General features: G+C 42.0%; 2 protein-coding genes across 2 annotated transcripts in view; one reads left to right on the top strand and one right to left on the bottom strand.

Moving 5' to 3' along the window:
• LOC109411327 (dipeptidase 1) overlaps positions 1 to 12,305 on the bottom strand; it is a 911,905-nt gene that overhangs the window by 399,222 nt on the left and 500,378 nt on the right. The gene's annotated exons all lie outside the window — the stretch shown is intronic.
• Positions 4,928 to 12,305, top strand: part of LOC134289708 (uncharacterized) — a 179,871-nt gene continuing 172,493 nt past the window's right edge. Inside the window, exon 1 of the mRNA XM_062856034.1 lies at positions 4,928 to 5,022. The gene's annotated coding sequence lies outside the window, so the exon portion shown is untranslated. The remainder of the gene's footprint in view (positions 5,023 to 12,305) is intronic.

The following is a 12,305-nucleotide window of genomic DNA, read 5'->3' as shown; positions in this document are numbered from 1 at the left end:
AGACGGGTCTGCTGCTTCCGCTTCTGTCTGTATCGCTCCACATTCTGTCGGGTTCCATGCTGCAGCATTACCGCCCGCGCTGCATCCTTCTCCTCCAGAACCGCTCTGCACTCCTCGTCGAACCAATCGTTTCGTCGACTCCGTTCTACGTACCCGATAGTGCTCTCAGCTGCGTTGTTGATGGCTGCTTTGATTGTACTCCAACAGTCCTCTAGAGGGGCCACATCGAGCACACCCTCGTCCGGCAACGCTGCCTCGAGGTTCTGCGCGTATGCGGTGGCGACATTCGGTTGTTTCAGTCGCTCTAGATCGTACCGGGGCGGCCGCCGGTAATGTACGTTGTTAATAACGGAGAGGTTTGGGCGCAGTTTAACCATCACCAGGTAGTGATCGGAGTCGATATTAGCGCCACGATAGGTCCTGACGTCTATAATGTCGGAGAAGTGCCGTCCATCAATCAGAACGTGGTCGATTTGCGATTCCGTTTGTTGTGGTGATCTCCAGGTGTAACGGTAAGGGAGGCTGTGCTGGAAGAAGGTGCTACGAATGGCCATGTTCTTGGAGGCGGCGAAATCGATGAGGCGTAGGCCATTTTTGTTCGTCAGCTGGTGGGCGCTGAACTTTCCAATCGTCGGTCTGAATTCCTCCTCCTGGCCTACCTGAGCGTTTGAGGGTTCCTATGATGATCTTGTCATTGTAGTTTGGACAGCGGTCGTACTCGCGTTCGAGCTGCGCGTAAAATGCGTCTTTGTCATCATCAGTGCTTCCGGATTGAGGGTTGAGTGTGTGTTTATTATGCTGAATTTGAAGAATCGACCTCTGATCCTCAACCTGCACATTCTTTCGTCGATCGGCCACCAACCGATCACGCGCCTCTGCATGTCGCCCATCACTATAAAAGCTGTTCCCAGCTCACGTGTGTTGCCGCAACTCTGGTAGATGGTATGATTACCTCTAAACGTTCGCACCATAGATCCTGTCCAACACACCTCCTGCAGCGCTACGATTCCGAACCCGCGGTCCTTCAGTATATCGGCGAGTATGCGGGTGCTCCCGATGAAGTTGAGAGATCTGCAGTTCCACGTACCGAGCTTCCAATCGCAAGTCCCTTTTCGTCGCTGTGGTCGTCGCCATTGGTATCGGTTCGCATTCTTCTCTTGTTGATTTTCCGGTGCTAGTCTTTTTCACGGCTGGCTCGCAGGGCCTGACACCAACCCACTAACCCAGGGAGCTGGGCTTACCTTCCCGGAAGCTACGGGTTCTGCATTGGCATTTCCTCCAACTACAGTGCTAAATAGCTAGGCTCGAGCGCCAGTCTTCGCCGGGGGTGGTGTTTTTAATGGGCGCCCAGGAGATAATATTTTACCTGAGCTTCCACCCCCAAACTATTCTCATAAATATTAAATTGAAATGAATTTGCTGAACATGTTCGGACCCATTGCAAAAACACCTGGTAATTGGTGAACGTTTTTGCCATGATTTCAAATATCTTATAGCTACAATTCTTCGAAAGTTTATTTTAACGGAACAGCTTTACTGACAGACGGATTCTATCTTAGTCTTTTTCTGTGCAAACACCAATTGCTTTCGCAATTTTTCTACAATCAATATAACATAAAGACAAATTTGATAACCTCATATACATAATTCATCTCCAGGAAATCGCCCAGCACATGATTACCATAACGCAGAATGCTCATCTTCCAATTTCCCATAGAAGCCACCGAAAGCTACACATTTTCCCGAACACAGAGCAAATGCTCGTCATGGTTTCGAACTTCCGATACCTTATCCAATTTTCCCGTCATCAGAATGAAAATCTCCTACGAGAATTCCAACACATGCAACCCCGTGGTGGCGGTCATGTGGGGCATCCGGAATTATTTACGATACATATATTTTTCTTTCTTCGCCTGCTTTAGCTCTGGTCCATTTGTTTTCCTGCTGCTTTGATGGAATGCCAAGCGTTCTTTCCGTGTTTTGCCCACTACAAGGGAGCGAACTTTTTTAATGCACCTTTAAAATATTTGTTCTACATGCTAAAGATATTTAGTGAAAATGACAATTTATTACCAAAGTTGTCTATGGGACAAAACGTCGAAATAGTTGCAAGTATTGTACTAAGCTATTGTCGTAAAAACCTTTTGCCCAACGAGAACACCCCGGGGACATCTCACTAGTGCCTTCATACGACAACAAAACGTCGTCCCGTGTCAGACACACGTGCACATTTCGTCCGGCGCTATTCCTTAAATGTAGTAACAGTTCAGTCCACGATTCCTTCTCACGACGTCCGTCTTCTATCTTTCCAGTGTGTTTTTTTTTTCTTCATATCGGTGCTGTGTTGACAGTAGCCAACTGACACGCAATAGACGCGCAAACGTTTTAATAAAAATCCAAATTTCCATATTTATTATTAAAAAATATGACATTGATTACGGTCTGGACCTGGTCGCAGACTGCCATGTCAGCGGCCGGTGAAGAACGGTTGCCGATTGGTACCAGCACACTAGGTTCGTTCGTGGAATTTGAATTTTGTTATTTTTATGATTCAAAGGAATTATATAGCTATTATTGTAGTCTACGAGCGTGAGCAAAGTCTGACAGCAAATTAAAAACTAATTTTGATGATGTTATATTGCAAATATTGATTACACAGATTGTTGACATTTTGATGGTTTAATTGGTTGAAGCATTAAAAACTAAAACAGAAAAATGTTCCTGGGACAGCAAGTTGAAAACAATTCCTGTTTGATGATAGCAAATTGATAACTGTTTTTATCATCATCAATACGAGAAAAAAGAAAATTGTTAAATGTAGAGTTTTTGGACTGTTGTTAGAGTGTTTGGATCAAACTTAGGCACCACATATTTCCCTCACTCACTTGAGTAACGATTTATCACACCGCGATATTATCCGGATAAAGCCACGTATGAATATAGATCTGTCAAAAGTTGTATCCAAACGAGCATGACATCACGATTCCAACAACATCGAGCCCATGACGTCATATTCAACAGTCGCACACTTGAAACATTTCACTCAGTAAGGTCCTCGTATCTATGCTTTCTCTACTAATCTATACCTGTGATATTTTCCTTACACTCATTGATGATTTTGAAAGCTCTCACTCAAGATCATTTGCGTAATGAAAGTATGCGCTCTTCAACCAGCGCTCGTTCATAAATCGTAGCAACTTGCAGGTGAAAATGTTTGCTTTAGATGACGTCAAAGCGCTGTCGTGTTATCCATATGACCATGGAAACAAGTACATTTTATGTAAACATGTTACCAATTAACGTCAAATTTTTGATCTCGTGTATCGGTGGAGACGTTTTGTCAATAAGGTTCAGTAATAGGCAAGGATGTTTTCGATCACCTGGCCATCATTTGAATCATTATTACATAGCTTAGCTCAGAAGCATGATATTGAAATGAGGTGCTCGGCAAAATAAGTGTTTTCCTACAATTATCACCAAGGACGCCATATTCTAACTCATATATACGGCGTGAGAGCGCTAGTAACACCTACTCATACTAAACGATCGAAAAATTCGATCGTTTAGTATGAGTACATGATACTAACACTTTTACGCCGTAAATCCTTGGTGATAATTGTAGGAAAAACAATAATCTAAAGTTTGTCGAACATCGCATTTTGATATTAGGATTCTGAACTGAGATATAAACAAATGAGTCAAATGATTGTCAGATGATCGAAAACATCGTTGATTACAGGTGGTGCAAACAAATATTGCGAACCACAAGTTGTCTCTTTTGTTCTACCGCTGATCTTATGCAACTCAAATAGTGATGTCACTTGAAGAAACAGTGAGTTGTGGATAGAGAGAAAGATAATTATCGTAAGTGGAGTAAAAGACTTTTATTTTTTATTGCAAACAGTGAAAATTCATTATCGCGGATAAATCCGTGGAATTCGAACAAGTGAGTGAGAAATTTAATGCCTGATAATTAGGGTAGCTCAAGCTTGTATGAAAAAAACACTTGTCAAAAAGTTCGATGGACCCCCTTCTCATTTCGTTCTATATGATGCCACAATGCTCTGGTAAAATTTCCAGCTAAATCCTTTAACATTAGGGCGGTGCTAAACTTTTTTGAAGTTTGTATGGGTGTTTATATGGGAAAACATCGTTGTTTGCAGTTTTCTTCTAAGGGGTTCTAATTTCCCTTAAAACACGTAATCGATCCTATAGAAATATAGCCTGAGATGTGCAGAAAAACTTTGTCGAGGTGAGCAGACTGCAACGTGATCAGACACTTGCGAAAGAAGCTATACCCTTGACAGTACGGGCCCATTCAATGAGATTTTATTGCTATTGTTATTCCTTTTCATGTTAAATGTTAAGCACCACCAGATGATCCGCGTGTAATATTTTTTCTTACAAGCTTCGGATGACTTTGCGGACTTCGACAAAGTTTTTCAGCACATGTGAGACTATGGTTCTATATAATCACTTATGTGTTTTAAGTAACGAGTACGAGCCAGCCGTAAAAAAAACATTGTAACGGAAAATCAGCAACTGAATAATACGAACGAGACCAACGGCAACGACTCCAGCGAACAAAAAGGACTTGCAATTGGAAACTCGGTACGTGGAACTGCCGATCTCTCAACTTCACCCGCATTCCGCATACTCGCCGATCTACTGAAGGACCGCGGGTTCGTCATCTTAGCTCTGCAGGAGGTGTAGTGGACAGGATCTATGGTGCGAACGTTTAGAGGTAATCATACCATCTACCAGAGCTGCGGCAATACACGCGAGCTGGGAACAGCTTTCATCGTGATGGCTGACATGCAGAGGCGCGTGAGATCGGCTGGTAGCCAATCGACGAATGAATGTGCAGGTTGAGGATCAAGGGCCGATTCCTCAACTTCAGCATAATAAACGTGCACAGCCCACACTCCGGAAGTACTGATGATGACAAGGACGCATTTTACGCGCAGCTCGAACGCGATTACGATCGCTGTCCAAGCGACGACGTCAAGATCATCATAGGAGGTTTGAACGCTCAGGTAGGCCAGGAGGTGGAATTCAGACCGACGATTGGTAAGTTCAGCACCCACTAGCAGTCGAACAAAAACGGCCTACGACTCTTTGATTTCGCCGCCTCCAAAAATATGGCCATACGTAGCACCTTTTTCCAACACAGCCTTCCTTATCGTTACACCTGGAGATCACCACAGCAGACGGAATCTCAAATCAACCACGTTCTGATTGACGGACTGCACTTCTCCGATATTATCGACGTCAGGACCTATCGTGGCGCCAACATCGACTCCGACCACTATCTGGTGATGGTCAAACTGCGCCCAAAACTCTCCGTCATCAACAATGTACGATACCGGCGACCACCACGATACAACCTAGAGCGACTGAAGCAACCAGATGTTGCCTCAGCATACGCGCAGAATCTCGAGGCCGCGTTGCCAGACGAGGGCGAGCTCGATGAGGCCCCTCTAGAGGACTGCTGGAGTACAGTGAAAGCAGCCATCAACGACGCAGCCGAGAGCACCATCGGGTACGTGGAACGGAATCGACGGAACGAATGGTTCGACGAAGAGTGCAGAACAGTTTTGGAGGAAAAGAATGCAGCGAGGGCATTAATGCTGCAGCAAGGGACTCGACAGAACGTGGAACGTTATAAACAGAAGCAGAAACAGCAGACCCGCCTCTTTCGGGAGAAAAAGCGCCGCCTGGAAGAAGCGGAGTGTGAAGAAATGGAACTGCTGTGCCGTTCCCAAGAAACACGGATGTTCTATCAGAAGCTCAACGCATCCCGCAACGGCTTCTTGCCGCGAGCCGAAATATGCAGGGATAAAGACGGAGACCTCTTGACGGACGGACGTGAGATGATCGAAAGGTGGAAGCAGCACTTCGATCAGCACCTGAACGGCGTGGAGAACGTAGGCACGGGAGCCCACAGCAACGGAGGAAACGACCATGCAGCGGAGGATGGAAACGAACCAAATCCCACGCTGAGGGAAGTTAGGGAGCCATTCACCAGCTCAAAACTTACAAAGTACCGTCGTTGGGGGTGAGAATGGGTCAAAAAAGGATACTCAAAGATTGTTTGTTAAATAACAAATGTATTTGAAGTCGGAATAACTTTTTATTTGGTATGTATACTCTTCTGTGTGGTATTGATAGTTTAGCCAGAAAGTATAACATTACATGAATTGCTTACTTAACTACAAATGATTGAAAATTGACCCAATCTCACCCCTTAGAGGGGGTGAGAATGGGTCAAAGTGTTCGAAGTCGCCTATCAAAGAATATAAGTTAATTTAATGATGATACCTAGTGAACCTACTTAAAATACAATGTAGCAGCCATTACGATCAACGATCAACGATCAAATCTGACTATACATGTCAATGGTTGCTACTCCGTGATTGATCTGAGCTGGTACCAATTGCACTGAGATCCAAATGAATAAGGGCTGGGACACTCCACTTATTCTCAAAGTGCAATTCTAGCAGCTCATACATTTTGGATCAATAACGGCGCCGGCCACGTCCTTATAGTCAGTTGGGAAGGGAGAGGAATGTTAGAGTGTGCTGGTTGTTGCTACTAAAGACCGAGATCACCTCTGCATCCCCACATTTGTTAGACGGAAAGGATGGGAGATCTGGGAGTCACCGTTGGGTCGGTGATGCGATCCATGGATAGGGGGTTATTTATAGTGTTCGTAAGATGATAGATTGTGTGGTGAATGAGGTGAATAAGGACTGTATCGGAAATTAACTATAAACATTCAAAATGCTCTATCTCGACGCACGGTTGGTCTTTTCATTCCGGTACTTCTATGAAATCTTCACAATATAGTTAGGTTTAGAACAGCTTGAAGAAATTTGGAAAATGTTTAGTATTATTGAAAATATGGGTCTATGAGTATTCCACACAAAATAACAATCTGTACAAACATTTTTTATTTTGAATTTTTTTAACGTTTCAAACATTTGTAACGAACAAAATTTGTACGGGGAAAAATCTGGAAAATAATGATTATTACTAGCAGTTATGTACACATAACATATCACTCAAAACAGACTTTTAAAATTATTATTTTGGATAGAAAAACCTCCAACATTTAGAATATGGTCTATCCCAAAAAACACCTACTTTTTGGTCGAACTTTAACGCTCTGTTTTGAATATCTTTGAAGGTTATAAAATTCCGTTCTCTGATAAAACTACCTCTTCAATAGATTTAAATACATACCCAATCGAAAAAAATGCAAATTTTCAACTTTATGTATTTTTTATTTGCGTAATCGTTCTTTGAAGACGCATAAAAAAAGAGTTCCTCGAAAAATGGCCTTTTTTAATTTTTAAGGATTGCCCTAAACTGCGGAGGAAATTTTTCTTGATAAAAATAATTTTCCTATATCATGAGCATTCTAGAAAAGAATATATTTGCGCAAAAATAAGAGAAAAAATTGAATATTTTCCCACAGTTTTCGCTATTTCAAATTTTAAGGAGGTGTCCAAAATTTTAAAAACATTTGTGCAATCTTTGAGATAAAAGTCCAAGTTAAATGATTATTTTTTGAAAATCAGAACTGCCATTCTTTATTTAAGAGATTTATATAGTACCTCCAAAAATAAAATTATGTTTATTTCGAACAGATTATTTTTCAGGCGATTGTGAACGTTTATAGTTAATTTCCGATACAGTCCTTAAGGTCAAGCGGCACAGCACGCTTTGGTTGCATAACTTGTAGGCGTTATATACACTGTGCTGTGAGTGGAAATTGGAAGGGAGGGAAACGACTTTTTTCGTTTCTGGTTCTAGCGATGGCTATGAACATATGAATATACATGAGTTGTATATGTAGAAAAGAGTGGATGAAAGGAACGGGCCAGGGATTAAACCCATGACCTTCTGCATACGAATCAGAAGTGGTAGCCACTAGACCACCAAGCCCGTCATAAAATACAATGTAGCCATTACGAATAAAAACTTAGGTAATTTCAAAAGATAAATTATCCACCTGAAAGGGCTAATACAACCGAATAAAATGTTGAATTTTGATAAAATAACGTTTGTATGTTGTATCGCCATTTCTAGCCACCATAATCATCCCCATTTAAAGTTTCAACCTCCATGAGAGGAGGGGGGGATTACAATGAGGGAGGGACGCATTGAAAGATTGCACAAGAAATGTTTAACCAAACCAAAATTCGCCGTTCATTTACTTTCCGACATTGTACTATGTTACCGGTTTTATAGCCCCTGTATTTCCTGAATCCCACTACCGTCTGGTAGTTTCACGATATTTCCTAAAAATTTCAAAAATAAGTGGAGAAGAAGAACGTCTATTTTGTGAGCTTACGATATTGCAGTACACTAAACGTTAGATGATGATTAGAGGAGCTGTCCAAACGCATAGGTTTATTGTTATAAATGATTTTTGACACTTCTTCGACATATTTTCGAAAAAAAGACATGCTTTTATGAAGATATGGTAAATATGGCACCACTTTCACGTCAAATGGGGACTGGATAACAAATTGAATTTTTAGTTTAGGTTATGTGCACACGATAACTGCCCAGACAACCAATTTGCACGTATAATGAAGTTTATGTTCATGTTATACGTACTGGTATGCGGTAAAGTTACATCGCATAAGATGCAGTAAAATGGCCTTATGCGTACAAAAGTGGACGCGCTATACGTGCATTGACGGAAAAATAATAACGCTATATGACTTCAGGCGATATCTTATGCGATGAACAGTGTGCACTATTGCGACGTAATATCCCAAGTAACACACATGTTATATAAAAGTTACGACAGCGCAAGTTTTGGTTGTATAGAAGTTTATTTTACGATATTTCAACACAATGTTAGAATTACGTAAAATAAACTTCTATACAACCACAACTTGCGCTGTCGCAACTTTATTATAACATGTGAGTTGCTTGGGATAGCATCTTATGCGTCTTAATAATAATAATAATAAAAAAACAATTCTTGTCACCACAGTATCGAAATAAGAACCTTTAGATTTTCGAGCCACACTTCACACTTAACACCAAACATCACTTATGAAACACACTGATTAATTATCATTACATTCTAACTCACCTCAGTGTTTGTTGGAATGCACTTGGTTTCCCTGCGCTGTACGTTTTCGACAAGCTATCTGGGGCTCAAATGACGAAGCGTGATTTCCCGCACAGTTACCACTACCCTTCTGTTAATTATCAGGTCAACAAAACAAAATGATGACTTTTTAACATGTTTTGTAACCATAATGATGACTGTTAACTTTTTGGCACTCCAACAGCACCTCTTTCATTGTTATCACATATTACATCGCAATATACCAACGTTAACAAGTCTAGTTTATGCGAGTTTGTATGCATATTTTAACGAGTTAATTTTTACTTCTATGTGATTTAGTTTGTAAGCGAAGTCGTATAATCATCGCAGTACGTAATTTTGCGAATTCAATTGGCATTTTGCGAGTCCGCTCGAACTCTTTTGCGAACATTATAAAAGTTAATTTGCACTCTTATATGATTTTACCAGATACATCGCAATAAGTTTAAAAAATAAGATCATATGCGATGAAAATTGTCCCTCAGCCGTATATGTATGCGATAGTGAGTAAAATTAGTACTTTATACGATGTACAGCGTACATCTTTATGCGATTTCTGGTTGTCTGGGTTGCTTGACCCAATCTCACCCCCATTCTTAATGTTTAGACATAGGGTCGAAAATATTGAATTATTAAATAAAAACTGCAATGACAGCCCACTTTTTTCGTTGCATCAACGAAGTAATACCTACAGCTAACTACTTATAAGAAAATTTATGGTTAGGAGCATATGTGAAACAATGCAAAGGAGAAATGTTTTCAAAGTGATTTACCAGTAGTTTCATCATATAAGTTTAGCCACAATTTGAACAAAAAACGATTATTGCTAAACATCTTATTCTGCATCATGGCGTGTAAAAACATCTCCTCTTTAAAATAATATAAAGTTTTCGATATAAATCGATAGTTGATTAGCTATTTTAATTTTTATGTTTCTCCGTTTTGACCCATTGTCACCCCCATCGACGGTAGCTGGTAAGGATGGTATCGCAGCTGAACTCATCAAGATAGGCCTAGAAACGATGGCCACCTGTTACAGTATACATCGGCTGAAAGTCAGGAGCTGGGAAACCGAACAGCTACCGGAGGAGTGGAAGGAAGGAGTAATCTGCCCCATTCACAAGAAAGACGACCATTTGGAATGTGAGAACTTCAGGGCGATCACTATTTTGAATGCTGGCTACAAAGTTCTATTGCAGATCATCTTCCGTCGTCTGCCACGTAAAACAAATGAGTTCGTGGGAAGTTATCAAGCCGGCTTCATCGACGGTCGGTCGACAACGGACCAGATCGTCACCGTACGGCAAATCTTCCAGAAATGCCGTGAATACCAGTTCATCGACTTCAAGGCGGCATACGACAGTATCGACCGCGCAGAGCTATGGAGAATCATGGACGAAAACGGCTTTCCTGGGAAGCTGACTAGACTGATTAAAACAACGATGGACGGTGTGCAAAACTGCGCAAGGGTTTGGGGTGAACTATCCAGTTCATTCGAATCTCGACGGGGATTGCGACAAGGTGATAGACTCTCATGCCTACTCTTCAACATCGCTCTGGAAAGTGTGATGCGACCAGCCAGGCTCAACAGCCGGAGAACGATTTTCACAAAATCCGGACAATTTGTGTACTTTGCGGACGACATGGATATTATTGCCAGAACATTTGGAACGGTGGCAGATCTGTACACCCGCCTGAAACGCGAAGCAGCAAAGGTCGGACTGGTGGTAAATGCCCCAAAAATAAAGTACATGCTGGTAGGCGAAACCGAACACGACCGGATCCGTCTGGGTAGTAATGTTACGATAGACGGGGATAATTTCGAGGCGGTGGAGGAATTCGTCTACCTCAGATCCTTACTGACGGCTGACAACAACGTGATCCGTGAAATTCGGAGGCGCATCATCAGCGGAAGTCGGGCCTACTACGGGCTCCAGAAGAAACTGCGGTCGAAAAAGATTCACCCACGCACCAAATGCACCATGTACAAGACGCTGATAAGACCGGTGGTCCTCTACGGACACGAGACATGGACCATGCTCGAGGAGGACCTGCAAGCACTCGGAGTTTTCGAGCGAAGTGTGCTAAGGACGATCTTCGGTGGTGTGCAGGACAACGGTGTGTGGCGGAGACGAATGAACCACGAGCTCGCTGCACTTTACGGCGAAACCAGTATCCAGAAGGTGGCCAAAGCCGGAAGGATACGATGGGCAGGGCATGTTGCAAGAATGCCGGACGAAAACTCTGCAAAGCTGGTGTTTGAAAATGATCCGGTTGGCACAAGAAAGCGTGGAGCAGAGAGAGCACGATGGGCGGACCAGGTGGAGCGTGACCTGGCGAGCATTGGGCGCGACCGAGGATGGAGAGCGGCAGCCACAAACCGAGTATTGTGGCGTACTATTGTTGATTATGTCTTGTCTTAAATGTGATGTTGGCCTAATATGCAAGCGGCTTTGACAGTTTTGACCATAACTCGTGAATTAATAGCACTAGAAATTATATTTTGACCCTATCACGCTTTCTAGACAATGCATGTTTCACCACTTGGAAGTAAACTAAGGTAAATCTTCAAGAACTTGCTGAACCCTTCAGCGCGCGCGCTGGTGTAAAAAGTATAACACTACCAAAAAACCTTGCATTTCGTATACAGCGCGAGCGCGGTGCAGTTTCGGTTGCTTGATGGCGCGTGGCCTGGAAGGTTAACTACGTTGAAAAGATTCGATGCAATGGTATGTAATGTTGGTCTACGGTACAAACATGGGCCTATTAGTGGATACAACGTTGGGCTATTGCTTTCCGATCGCTAGAATCACTTATTCTCTCATTTTTTTCAATATTTCTGCTGAAGTATTATCACTGTTTGTTCGCCAATCGTACATTAAAACTACATTTCCGGAGCTAAATTTTCAATAAACTTTAAATAAATCACTTTAATTACAGTTATTTCTTAGTTTAGTAACGAAAACAACGCAACCCAATTATTGTCTTATATTTTACAGTCACCGCACACATAATCTTTCTTCCTGTTCGTTCCTTCTGGTTCATACGCAAGCAATGTTGTTGACGTCACTTTACTAATGAGCCAAGATTTAGGTACATAGTGAAAAATTATCCTCAATATTCGGCACACATTCAATTTGCAAAATATTCATTATTCGTTGAAAACAAACAT

Source organism: Aedes albopictus, chromosome 3 (assembly GCF_035046485.1).
Source record: "Aedes albopictus strain Foshan chromosome 3, AalbF5, whole genome shotgun sequence".
Taxonomy (NCBI): Eukaryota; Metazoa; Arthropoda; class Insecta; order Diptera; family Culicidae; genus Aedes; species Aedes albopictus.
This window is presented reverse-complemented; position numbering and strand designations above follow the sequence as displayed.